Source organism: Oryctolagus cuniculus, chromosome 20 (genome assembly GCF_051225735.1).
Source record: "Oryctolagus cuniculus isolate XC-2025 breed Fujian yellow rabbit chromosome 20, ASM5122573v1, whole genome shotgun sequence".
NCBI lineage: Eukaryota > Metazoa > Chordata > Mammalia > Lagomorpha > Leporidae > Oryctolagus > Oryctolagus cuniculus.
This window is the reverse complement of record NC_142886.1, coordinates 13,793,460-13,806,420: the sequence shown is the minus strand read 5'-3', so window position 1 is coordinate 13,806,420 and position 12,961 is coordinate 13,793,460. Positions and strand designations below refer to the sequence as shown.

Below are 12,961 nucleotides of genomic sequence, written 5' to 3'. Positions count from 1 at the left end.
CCCTGACTGCTTACAAAGAGCCGGCCAAGGACATTCCAGCTATGCCAGGCCACCAGGCCCAGTTCCCAGGGCCAGCAATCGCTGCCACCCGCCCGCTCCCCCATCACACCCAAGGGAGGGCACACGAAATGGGCCCCTGGCCAGGGGCTGGCAGACACCTGCCTCCTAGCTTTCTGGGACAGAGCACAGGCTCAGCTGCCAGCCAAACAACCCTCACCTTTGCACTAGGCCAGTGGGTAGGACTGCTGTGGCACAGTCCTGGTGATTTATGACACCCTGCTAGCCACCAGCATGGTTCCAGGTTAGAGTCGCCAACTTCAGATAAGCTCTCTCCCTGCCAGTGATTTATGGAGCCAGAGGGAGCCAGTCATTTTTTTCTTTTCTTTCTTTTTTTTTTTAAATCCTCTCCTCCTCTTTCTCCTTCCTCCTTCCAGGACAAATGGGTTTCACATCCCTGTGGACATGCTGGGCTGTGATGACAAAGACAAAGAGGCTCCACCTGTCCCTGTCCCCCTTTGCACCTGCTGTCAGCGGATGGTGACTGTTGGTCAGTGGCCACATCCACTTTGCTGGCACCTTCGGCGTTTGATGCAGTGCCTGGGCCGGCACCAGCCGTGGGGCTCTGTTGATGGCTTTGCCGGTTGCTCAGATAAGCTGTCCATGTAGAATAGGCCTGGCCCAAAGCTACAAGGCTAGGTTTTTCTCTTCCGATCTCCCCTCCCTCCCTCCCTCCCTCCTTCCCTTCCTCCTTTTTTTCCTTCCTTCCTTCCTTCCTTCCTTCCTTCCTTCCTTCCTTCCTTCCTTCCTTCCTTCCTTCCTTCCTTCCTTCCTTCCTTCCTTCTTTGGCTAACAACACATAAATGGTAACTGGATTCTTTGGCCTGAGATCCCAGGGCAGTGGGACTTCCTTCCATAAGAGTTTCAACAGTCACAAAGCAACCACTACCCTCAATCCATTTTGTTTCTGTTGTGCAATGACCTTGAGCGTTCTCAAGGTCACCTGTTTGCTCAGAGAGGTCAAAAGGGAAATAGGACCATGGCCACCTGCGTCTCTGCCGCTGATGCCACAGTGATGCCACATCGGGGCAGTGGTGTCCTCAGGGGCTTGGAGGTGGCAGAGGCGTGGCCAGTGCACAGCACGAGGGAGGTTGGGAAATGCCTCCCAGCCTCACCACAGGGGTGGGAGCCGGAGTGTTCCTTGGCAAAGAAGCTGCACTCACTCAGCCCCGAGCAAGTGCTTGGGCTTGCAGCGGATGGAGCCTTGATGGAAAATCACAGGCACAGCTCAGCGACCAGTCACCCTGTGCACTCCAGCCCTTGTCCTCTTGCCATGCCTCAGCGAGGGGGCGAGAGAGAGGTCACCCGGGCATCAAGCCCCAGGCCTTCTGCCCAGGAGAGTGGACAGAAGCCAGGCAGGTTGTGTTTCAGCCCCTGACGCGGCCACTGTGGCAGCAGCAGGAGGAACAGATGTCACGTCTCAGGATGCCAGGGCGCTTCTCCAGATGCACCGGGCAGCTGCAGGTGCAGTCTCTCCTTGGTCTCCCGTGACCTGTGCCGGAGACTGGGGTGTTTCGGATTTGGGGGCGGGGCTTACAGCACTTGTTTCTGTAGTTACTGCTCTCAAGTAATGGCATGTGAGGGTATCTCAAACAGTTTATAGAAAACGAGATTAAAAGAGATGTTTATCTTTGTGCAAAAAAAAAAAAAGAGAGAAATGCATGCATTTTTTCATAATCGATATTGTCCACGATTTTTTTTTAATTTGAGAGACAGATGACAAAGAGAGAGCTCCTATCTACTGGTTCACTCCCCAAATGGCAACAATGACTAGGGCTGGGCCAGGCCAAAGCCTGGAACTGGGAACTCAACTCAGAACTTCCCGGTGAGTGGCAGAAACCTGACCACCTAAGCCATCATCAGCTGCCTCCGAGTAGCTAGAAGTGCCAGGACTTGAACCTGGGCACGCAGATATGGGATGGGGGCATCCTAATCAACATTTTAACAACTGTGCCACATGCTTGCCCCACACATGAGCTTTTGGAAGACCCTGGTATCGGGGGAAATTTGTATCCATGTTTCCTCATTTGAGCACTTTGTTGGGTCCTGTGCTACACTCTGCACACCGTCATGTTGAGTTCTCTAGACTATTTTTAAAACTTTGTAATGAGTTTTGATCATGTCTATTCTTTTATTTAAACTTATTCGGAAGGCAGGTTACCGAGGCTCCCTGGGGAACATCACGATGGACACTGGCTTGGGGCAGGTTGGAGCTTATCACCAAGAAAGACACCACCACTTGCTTCCCACACCAACCCGCCAGGTACCAACAGTCCAAGAGGAAGACGGCTGGCTCTGGCCTCCGTCCTTGAGCCTGCGATGGAGCCACGGGCTGACTCCCAGGCTGCCAGGCTCTGACGTGGTCCTGGCTTGTGACTGACCACCTGGGAACCGTTCTGCTGGGGAACAGAGAGACAAAGTCTTCCCCATCCCACGTCCCATCATTTCTTGAATCGAATGCGACACATAAGACTGGGGTTTGGCAAACTTTCCCTGTAGAGGGCCAGATGTAATGGTTTCAGGTTTTTTTTTTTTTTAAGATTTACTTTATTTATTTGAAGACAGAGTTACAGAGAGAGGTAGATACACACAGAAAGACAGAAAGAGACAGGAAAGAGACAGAGGTCTTCCATCCACTGGTTCACTCCCCAAATGGCCACAACGGCTGGAGCTGAGCTGATCCAAAGCCAGAAAAGCTGGCCTGAAAACCAGAAACAGATGCTCATTAACTTCGAATACAGCAGTTACAATTCCAGGGGCTTCGCATGGGAGCCACTATTGTGAGTGGGCGTATGACTATAACTGTGAGAGGCGTCCCTTCTTCAGGGCAGACATTCAGAGGTACCCCAGCTGGAAGCAGCAGCTCCATTTCCTTTCCAGTTACTTGGCTGCGTTCCAGAATGACTTTGAAAACCTCAGTAATGAAGAGACATCCGCCATAGAAGAAGGTTGAAGTCAATAGGTTTGCCCTGGCATCCCATTTCTTCTGGGGACTTTGGTCCATCGTGCAGGCCAAGATTTCCTCCACTGTATTTGGGTACGTGGACTATGCCCAAGCGCGGTTTGATGCCAGAAGAGGCGGCTCGGGGTGTGATTGTGAGAGGACCCGCCTACTTCGTCCCCGGTGAGCGGGGGAGGCGGCCGGCGGGGTCCCCCTGTGCTCGGACCCCTGTGGCTGCAGCAGGAAGGCCCGGCGGCGCCGCTGCCGATGCTAAAGACAGTGAGGTGGGGGCGGCCTTTGTTCCTGTCTTGTCTGCCTCTCCACTCGGACCCTGGAATGAGACTGGAAAGCGGAAATACAGTTCAATGGTGCAATATGTCAGCCTTTGACCTGGACAGGGTGTCTTACGCCAGGGCAGGGCTCGGGGTCGGACGCGGCCAGAGTGAACGGCGTCCCGGCGGGGTCCCTGCTTCCCGCTGCCGTGTGCGCACGCCGGTGGACTTTGGGAGCAGGCTCTCCGTGGATGGTGTTCGACACCCAGCGACTGCCAGGCATACTGCGAAGTGCTCCACGGCGGAGGCCCCGTCGGGCTGTCTCTGGGGGCGCCCCCTCCTGTGTTTCCTGAAGCTGCCGTCACCCCTGGGGTCCACGTGGCTGACGGGAGACGTGCGTTGCTCGCGAGCTGCTGTGCGTCGCAGCTCTTCCGCACCTGTTGTACATTTTGTCTACAACCCACGACGAGCTTCTCTGTACCTGATGTCCCCTCGCAGTGCCCTCCCCCAACCCGTGTGCTTTGCTAACTGCAGCCGTGGGCACGCGTGCTGGCTCCCCCTCCAGTGAGGCTGGCCCTGCGCCCTGGGGAGGGGAGGGAGTGTGGGTCGGCGACAGCTGTGAAACCCACATGCGTAGTAACTGTCCTAGCTGACTTTTTTACTCTGAACTGGTTTGTGCATTTATTTCTGCTACCAGGAGCTTCTTCCCAGTCTCCCAAGTGGGTGCAGGGACTCGAGCACTTGGGCCATCTTCCACTGCTTTCCCAGGCACATTAGCAGGGAGCTGGATCGGAAGTGGAGCAGGCAGGACTCGAACCATCATCCATAACCAGCTGTGCCACAGCACTGGTCCCTGGTTGCAGGTTTTGCAGGCCACATGCTCTCTGTGGCTACTACTCTGTGTTTGATGGTGTGAGGGAAGCTACAGATGTGATGGTTTGTGTTCAGATAAAACTTTGAAAATTTAAATTTCATGGTTTTTTTACTATTACAAAATAGTATTATCCTTAATAAATTTTTTTAAATATAAAACCCATTCTTAGTTTGTGGGTTGTAGCTGGCCAACCTCTGAGTTAGGTCATCAAGGGGAAAGGTTTCTCTCCTTTATAGAACTTGCATCGGTCGCTGTGGGGTGGGGTGATGCCTGTTAGAGACACAGGCTCCTGCTCGCCACATGTTGAACCCGATTACCTGGGGGACAGCCCAGAGAGCTGCTGTTTTCACAAACTCTCCTGGGTGGACTGGGATGCATACTGAGCATGGAGAACTGCAGGGTCTTAGTCCACCCGTATGAGGATGGACTGGGCCCGAGGAAAGGTAAGCGTGCTGCTCACCCGTTTCCCAACCTTGTGATCCCAGAGACAATCAGACACAGCGGGGAGGAGCCAAGTCTAGCAAGAACTTATTTCACGCATAACAGAGCCTTTTAAAGCACAAAACTGCAGAGTCATTGGGGCAGGGCATAAGGACCAACCAATCACTTAAAAGATCATTTTACAGGGCGATTTTTATATGTCATATGTCTACACATTCGTTATCGGTTGTCATCACTTCCCCTGATGTTGTGTGGCCAATTAGCTTTGTGTTCCGCCCACCTTTGAATTGCCTCGTGTGTCTAATTTCCCCACAGAGAACCATTTTAGCCAAAAGGAAACCAAGAGCTTACTTACAGAAGCTTTTCAATGTGGGCAGAAATAGGAGGCCAACTGATCAACCAAGCGCTTCCTATCTGAGTGTTTTTTTTTTTTTTAAAGAATGTTTTATAGCCTTTTTGGGGTCTTCTGTTTATAAGTTATTTCAGTCCTCCTCAGTTTGCAAGTGCTGTGTTTTCTAGAGAGAATGACCAGCAAGCATATAAAACACTTCTCTGGTAGGTACAAGTGTTATTAATGATTCCTTCTGAGACCACTTACCTATTTTTATTCCTAGCTAAGAGAGCCCCAATTTTATTCTGGAATCCAGCCATAAAGAAAGTGCCTTTGTCCCAGTAATGCAGTGGTAAATGTTTATCAATTTGTTCTTTTTTTAAATATTTATTTATTTATTTGAAAGGCAGAGTAACAGAGAGGCAGACGAGGAGGGTGGATCTTTCATCCACTGGTTCACTCCCCAGATGACTGCAATGGCCGGAGCTGAGTCAATCTGAAGCCAGGAGCCAGGAGCTTCTTCCGGGTCTCCAATGCAAGTGCAGGGCTCCAAGGACATGGGCCATCTTTTACTGCTTTCCCAGGCCATAGCAGGGAGCTGGATCAGAAGTGGAGCAGCCTGAACTCAAACTGGCACCCATATGGGATGCTGGTGCCGTAGCCAGTGGTTTTACCTGCTACACCACAGTGCTGGTCCCAATCAACTGGTTCTTTAGAGAAGAAAAAAAAAAAAGCACTGCTTTGTAGTGTTTGCCAATTTCTGCTGTGTAAATAGTTCAGTCCTGGCCAATTTCATGCTATCCACACAACATCACCAAAAGCACTACTAAGAAGAGACGTGCAGCTTCCACAAGCAGGAATGGGCTGGTTGCAGCCCAGCACTGCCCTGTTGCCTCGCAGGGACAAGTAGTCAGTCCTGGTAAGTCCATTTCACTGATAAACCAAGGACTGATGGTTTTTTCTCATGTCCAGCAGACATTATTGGATCTGCATTGTAGTTCCGGCTACTGTCTAGTGGTCACAAAGGCAGGTGGCCTGAGGACAAGTGACTGCATCGTGAGGTGGGGAACAGAGACAGGGAAGGACTTGTTCCTTTGGTGATGGGCTCAAGCTGCTGACTTAACCAGGGTTTGCCGGCTATGCATCCAGAAAACTTGCAGATTGTTCAGGCTGGTCAAGCTGGGGGTTGTGTTATTTTCAGCAATAAACTCTCCAACTGATGCACCTTCTCTTCACAGCTCACTCAGAAACTAGGACAAGAACATGGGGGTGAGCACTCAGCCCAGTGGGTAAGATCATCCTGGGATTGTTGTAGTCCTGTGGACAGGTTTCACTGCCGCCAGCAACACGGGCATTCTGTATGAGAGCGCCAGTTCAAGTCCCAGCCGCACTGCTCCCTATCCAGCTTCCTGCTAATGTACATGGGAAGGCAGCCGAAGACAGCCCAAGTACTTGGTGCCCAAATGGGAGACTGGTATAGAGATCTTGGTTCTTGGTTTCAGCCTGGCCCAACCCTGGCTGTTGTGACCATTTAGGGAGTGAATCAGCTGATGGGAGCCCCCCCTCTTTTCTCTTTCTCTCTCTCTGTGTTGCTCTGCCTTACAAATAAGTAAATATAGCTTTAAAAAACACACAATCTGGGGGCTGCTCCACATCCTGTCCAGCTCTCTGCTATGGCCTAGGAAAGCAGTAGAAGATGGCCCAAGCCCTTGGGCCCCTGCACCCGCATGGGAGACCCGGAGGAAGCTCCTGGCTCCTGGCTTTGGATGGGCGCAGCTCCGTCTGTTGTGGCCAATTTGGGAGTGAACCATTGGATGGAAGACCTCTCTCTCTCTCTCTCTGCCTCTCCTCTCTCTGTGTAGCTCTGACTTTCAAGTAAAATAAATAAATCTTAGAAACAACACAACCCTTATTGGAGCTCCTGTCTCCATATTGGGTTCAAGTCCCATCTTCTCTCCTGATTCCAGCTTCCTGCTAGTGTGCACCCTGGGAGGCAACAGGTGATGGATCAAGTAGTTGGATTCTTGCCCCCGAGCCTGTAGGAGGCCAGATTGAGTTCCTTGCTCCTGGCTTTGGCCTGGCACAGCCCCGGCGGTTGTGGGTATTGGAGAGTGACACAGAGGATTGGAACTCTGATCTCCCGCTCTCAAATTAGGAAAAGAACATGTTTTAAAGGAAGAGAACATGCGTGAGGTATCACCCTGCTGCCACAGCTCCCCCTGGACAGCTGTGGAGTGGACTTCTGGGACGCCCAGGCAAGTGCTCCACAAGCCGCCCCCACCCCCCCACTCACCCCTCCCACTGCGGTCCATGCCCCTCTCCCCTGCAGTGCCCTCCAAAGCCCACCGACCTTGTTCCCGCGCTGCTAGGGCGAGTGACGTGGCGCTTTGGCGGCAGCGTGTGTGGCTGGACTTTAAATGAATTTCATCAGCACGATTAAATACTTATTACATGAGTCAAACATACGGGCTTCATTAAGCTGCTGAACTCCCAGGATCCCCCTCTGCTGTTTACACAACCCATATGGACTCTCAGGTTACCCTCAAGAACCGGGAGAAACGGAGCAGCAGGGACAGCCAGGCTGTCTTTCCGCGTGCGCGCTCCCGATGCTCCACGGCTCACGTTGGCTCCGAGACGGCCGCGTGCAGAGGCTGCTTCCCCGGCTGCTGGCCGCCATCGAGGCCCGGCCCCTGGTTGAAAGGGAGACTTTCATTGCACGTGGCAGGCCCTTCGCGTAGACGCACGGAGCAGCCTCTGCAGCGGCTGTGGGCGCCAATCCTGGGCCTGGGACGAGGAGGGCGCACTTCGCAAGCAAAATAAAAGGAGAGGGTTTAATGAACTTACCGGGCCTCTGTTAGTCGTTATGAGAGCTCTTTATCAAATTAAAGGCCTGCTGGGAAGGCAGCTGAGTGCCGAGAAGCGGCGACATGCGTTAAGTGCCAAAGTGGGTTTTAATTGGCTGTTTAAATGAGAGAAAGCTCCCTGCAGTGTGACAGACACACAGGGCTGGGTGTGTGTGCATGCACACACGCACACACACACGCATGCACGCACGCACGGAGCCCCAGGCTGCTGTCTGGAAATCACAGGAATCACATTTTTGGAAAGCTGACACCCCTCCTGAAGGGACCACAGCCTACCAGAGAGCAAGCTCCCAAGCCAACGGCGCTCCACGCCCGATAAACGCTATGGCGACTGTTTCTGATCACAATAAACAGCGAAGTCATAGACGTCACCCGAGGGTTGCCAAATTTACATTGTACGCAGTCCAGCTGAGCCGCCAAGGCCTCTTACTCTTGGATGGAGCTTGAGCCTGGGATTGTGTTTTGTCTCTTGTGTCTCTCAAGCTGTTACCATATAAAATGGAGGGTGTGTGTGTGTGTGTGTGTGTGTGAATACCTACCCTGTAGGAATGTAATAAGAGATTTGCACAAAGCTCTTAGCGGTGCCCAGCGCGAACTGATTGTCCAATAAATGGTGGTTATTTTGACCAAAGCATTTTCCATTATACTCTTTAAAAAGATTGTGGGGGTGGGGGTGGGGCAGCACTGTGGTGTAGCAAATTAAGCCATTGTCTGTGACACCAGCATCCCATATGGGCAATGGTTCAAGTCTCGGCTGCTCCGCTTCTGATCCAGCTCTCTGCTACTGCCTGGGAATTCAGTGCTTGGGCCCCTGCACCCATGTGGGAGACCCAGAAGAAGCTCCTGGCTCCTGGCTTTGGATCGGCTCAGCCCTTGCCATTGCAGCCATTTGGGGAGTGAGCCAGCGATGGAAAATCCATTTATTCCTAACAGTCTCTGTTAGGATGAGAGGCAGTGCAGTGGCCGAGAGCTGGATCTTTGGCGTCAGATTAGTATGGATCTGTGTGCTGGCTCTATCGCAACAGGGGGGCTCTCTGAACCTCAAGTTTCTTTTCTAAAAAATGGGATAATCACACCTACTTCGTAAAGCAGTGGGAGACGTATGATCACACCTGTGAAGAGCTGCGAACAGCCATATGCTTTCTAGAGGAGTGACAGGTTCCCCAGGGAAACTGGGGTAGGGGACTAAACTATAGAGCGGCTGTGGGACAGGCCCAGGGACACCCACCTATTTTTTTTTAAAGATTTGTTTATTTGAAAGGCAGAGTTACAGAGAGACAGAGTGAGGGAGAGAGAGTTCATCCATCTGCTAGTTCACTCTCCAATTGGCCGCAATGGCCGGAGCTGTGCCAATCCTAAGCCAGGAGCCTGGAGCTTTTTCTGGGTATCCCACGCTGCTTGGGCTTGGGCCATCTTCTACTGCTTTCCCAGGCCATAGCAGAGATAAGGTTTGGAAGTGGAGCAGCCGGGACTTGAACTGGCACCCATATGCAGGCGATGACTTTACCTACTACTCCACAGTGCCAGCCCCCACCTACCTTTTCACATAGGCTGCCAGCCAAAGTTCGTTGAGTCAACCATGGGTGGGCTCTATGGGGTGGAGTCCTTCCAACTGCATTTAACAAGGACAGACTTTTCAGGGACCAGGGGGTGCACGGGGCAGAGGCCCTCCGCACAGGAGGAATCTGCACTGGGCACTGCTTTAGAATGTGAGATTTCCAAGGCCTGCACTGAATATACTTGATCCAGGGTAACTCAGTGACACAGCTGGGACAAGGAGCCAGGGCCTCAGGTTCCCATCTCTGCCTTGTTTTACAGAGAAAGTTTCCTCTTAGAGTGAGATTCTCAACTTGTATGGGGGGAATTATCCCCCCAAAACTATCTTTTTCATTTCATTAGCAGGTTTGTTATTTTTATTTTTTTTTGAAAAGTTAAAAATCCCTTAATTTTTTATTCCTGGTACCACTACCACAATTTACAGGGCAATACACCTGATGTAATGAAAAGAAAAAGAAAAGACAAAGCTACAACAGAATAGAGACCTCAGGAATGTACATCTAATTGACACTACATTGCATTAATCAAGAGCTGCACTTTTTGCAAACTGTGGCTATGACAGTCCTGAACAAGAAGGGTTTCCTGTTTGAGCTGCAGTAACTTTTCTGACTGTGGATCATCGTTCCTTCTGTGGCAGATTTGTACAGTTCCTCTAATGCATTTGGGACGACTGTCTCAAAGTGACCTGCAGCTTTCCTGACAACTCCTCTCTCTCTCTCCTGCTAAGAACTGTAGCCCTTTTCTGGTTTTTTTTTTTTTTTTTTTTTTTTTTAGAACCTTCTGCTACCATATCCACCACTTCCACCACCAGATCCATAACCACCACCATAGGGACTGCCTGAGCTTCTTCCACCAAAACTGCCCCCTTTCATGGGTCCGTAATTTGATTGCTGTTGTCCACTATAATTACCAAAATCACTGTAGTTTCCACCACCACCATAGTTACCTCCAAAATTTCCTCCTTCATTGTAACCATCGTATCCTCCTCCTCCACCATACCCACCACCTTGGTTTCCATATCCTGGTCCACCACCACCATAACCTCCTCTGCTGCAATCCCAGGACCACCACCATAGTTGCCACCATCACCTCCAAAACCATTGTAACCACCATCACCTCCTCCATAACTTCCTCTGCTGCCACCACCTCCACCACCGTAGCCTCCTCTCCCACCAAAGTTTCCACCGCGGCCAAAATTACCTCCACCACCTCCAAAGTTCCTCCACGACCCAGAAAGTTGCCAGACCCCCCTCCACGGCCTCTTGGTGATCCAGCAGCAGACGGCATCTCTTGTTTAGCAAGGGCCTTTTTCACTTCCCAACTACGCCACTAATAGTGTGGTATTTCCGAACAACGATTCTATCAACTGTATCATGACCGTCCAAAGTTACAAAAGCAAATCCTCTTTTTTTCCCACTGCCTGTCTTCCATAACTTCTATGGTTTTTTTTTTTTCTTTTTTTTTACAGGCAGAGTGGAGAGTGAGAGAGAGAGACAGAGAGAAAGGTCCTCCCTTTGCCGTTGGTTCACTCTCCAATGGCCGCTGCGGCCAGCGCACCGCACTGATCCGATGGCAGGAGCCAGGTGCTTCCTCCTGGTCTCCCATGGGGTGCAGGGCCCAAGCACTTGGGCCATCCTCCACTGCACTCCCGGGCCACAGCAGAGAGCTGGCCTGGAAGAGGGGCAACCGGGACAGAATCTGGCACCCCGAACGGGACTAGAACCCGGTGTGCTGGCGCCACTAGGTGGAAGATTAGCCTAGTGAGCTGCGGCGCTGGCCCAACTTCTATGGTTTCCATCTTGCCATACTTCTCAAAGTAGTCTCTCAAGTTACATTCCTCTGTATCTTCTTTGATACCACCAACAAAAATCTTCTGCACTGTTAGGGGGGCGCCAGGCTTCACCGAATCCTCTCTAGAAGCAGCTCTCTGTGGTTCCACGACACGCCCATCAGCCTTGTGGGGTCGAGCACACATTGCTGCATCCACTTCTTCAACACAAGATAAGTCACAAAACCAAAGCCCCTGGAACGTTTCGCTTGGGGGTCTCTCATTACCACGCAATCTGTGAGTGTGCCCCATTTCTCAAAATGTTCTCTCAAACTACCATCTGTAGTTTCAAAGCTCAGACCACCAATAAACAGTTTTCTCAACTGCTCTGGTTCCTTTGGATCATGGCCCTCCATTTTGAGACCGGACTCGCCTCTTCCAACTCGAGTTCAATATCAGGTTTGTTATTTAAAAAAATAATTATTTTGTAGGGACTGTGAGCTTGATATTTTATTTTTGAAATGGCTTCATTTGAAAATTGGAAAGACAGGGAGAGACAGACACATTGAGATCTCCCATCTACTACCTAGCAGTTTACTACCCAACTGCTTGCAATAGCTGGGGCAGAGTCAGGTGGAAACCAGGAGCTGGGAACCCAATGCAGGTCTTCTGCATGGTTGGCAGGGACCCAAGTCCTTAGCCATCACCAACTGCCTCCAAAGGTGTGCATTAACAGGAAGCTGAGGGGCCGGCAATGTGGTGGAGTGGGTAAAGCCGTCACCTGCAGTGCCGGCATAACAGTAGAAGATGGCCCAAGTGCATGGGCCCCTGCACCCATGTGGGAGACCCGGAGGAAGCTCCTGGCTTCAGATTGGCTCAGCTCCAGCTGTTACAACCAATTCGGGAGTGAACCAGCAGGTGGAAGACTCTCTCTCTCTCTCTCTCTCTCTGCCTCTCCTTCTCTGTGTAACTTTGACTTTCAAATAAAAAAAATACCAGAAACAGAAAGCTGACATCGGGAGTGGAGCTCAGGCTCTTCAACACAGGTGCCCCGAGCAGCACTGCAATGCCTGCCCCTGAGCTTGCTGGTTAAAAGAAACTTTCCAGGGGCAGCCCTTGTGGCGCGGCGGGTGCAACCTCCACTTGCCAAGTCAGCATTCCTACTGGAGTGCCCACTGTCACTCTATCTTCCAAATAAATAAATCTTTTTTTAATATAAAAAAAAAACTTTGGGGACCAGCATTGTGGCATGGTAGGTTAAACCTCTGCCTGTGACGTCAGCATCTCATGTGGGCGCTGGTTCTGGTCCTAGCTGCTCCACTTCCGATCCAGCTCTCTGCTGTGGCCTGGGAAAGCAGTAGAGGATGGCCCAAGTCCCTGGGCCCCTGCACCCGCATGGGAGACCCGGAAGAAGCTCCTGGCTCCTGGCTTCAGCCTGGCCCAACCCTGGCCATTGTGGCCATTTGCGAGTGAACCAGTGGATGGAAGACCCCTCTCTCTCTCTCTCTCTCTCTCTCTAATTCTCTCTCTCTCCTCTCTCTGTAACTCTGCCTTTCAAATAAATAAAAAAAAAATTATAAAGGAGCTTTCCATTGAAGTTCTCCTAAGACTGAGACCTAGACCCTCCTTGTGAGGATGCTGTGTAGTAGCCACTGCCCCTCCTGCCTCCCAGGTGGGTGCACAGTTCCCAGAGCGAAGTGGGAGCGGTAGGGGAGGAGCCACAGGACCACAGGAGGCGGCAGAGACCTTGTGAGGCTTGGAGATCAGAAAGTCAGCCTCTAGGAGCTGGCGAGAAGCGCAAGGTGCAGGCCTGCGGCTCCTGGGCGCCATTTTGAGCGGGGAATGTTTTCCCAAAG

General features: G+C 51.5%; 1 pseudogene across 1 annotated transcript; it reads right to left on the bottom strand.

Moving 5' to 3' along the window:
• Positions 1–9,683: 9,683 nt before the first annotated feature.
• Positions 9,684–11,560, bottom strand: LOC100343679 (heterogeneous nuclear ribonucleoprotein A3-like; annotated as a pseudogene). The gene is made up of 2 exons (XR_016226805.1): positions 11,121–11,560; positions 9,684–10,773 (listed from the first exon to the last, which is right to left on the bottom strand). The product of XR_016226805.1 is annotated as a heterogeneous nuclear ribonucleoprotein A3-like (transcript).
• Between the last annotated feature and the right edge of the window lie 1,401 nt (positions 11,561–12,961).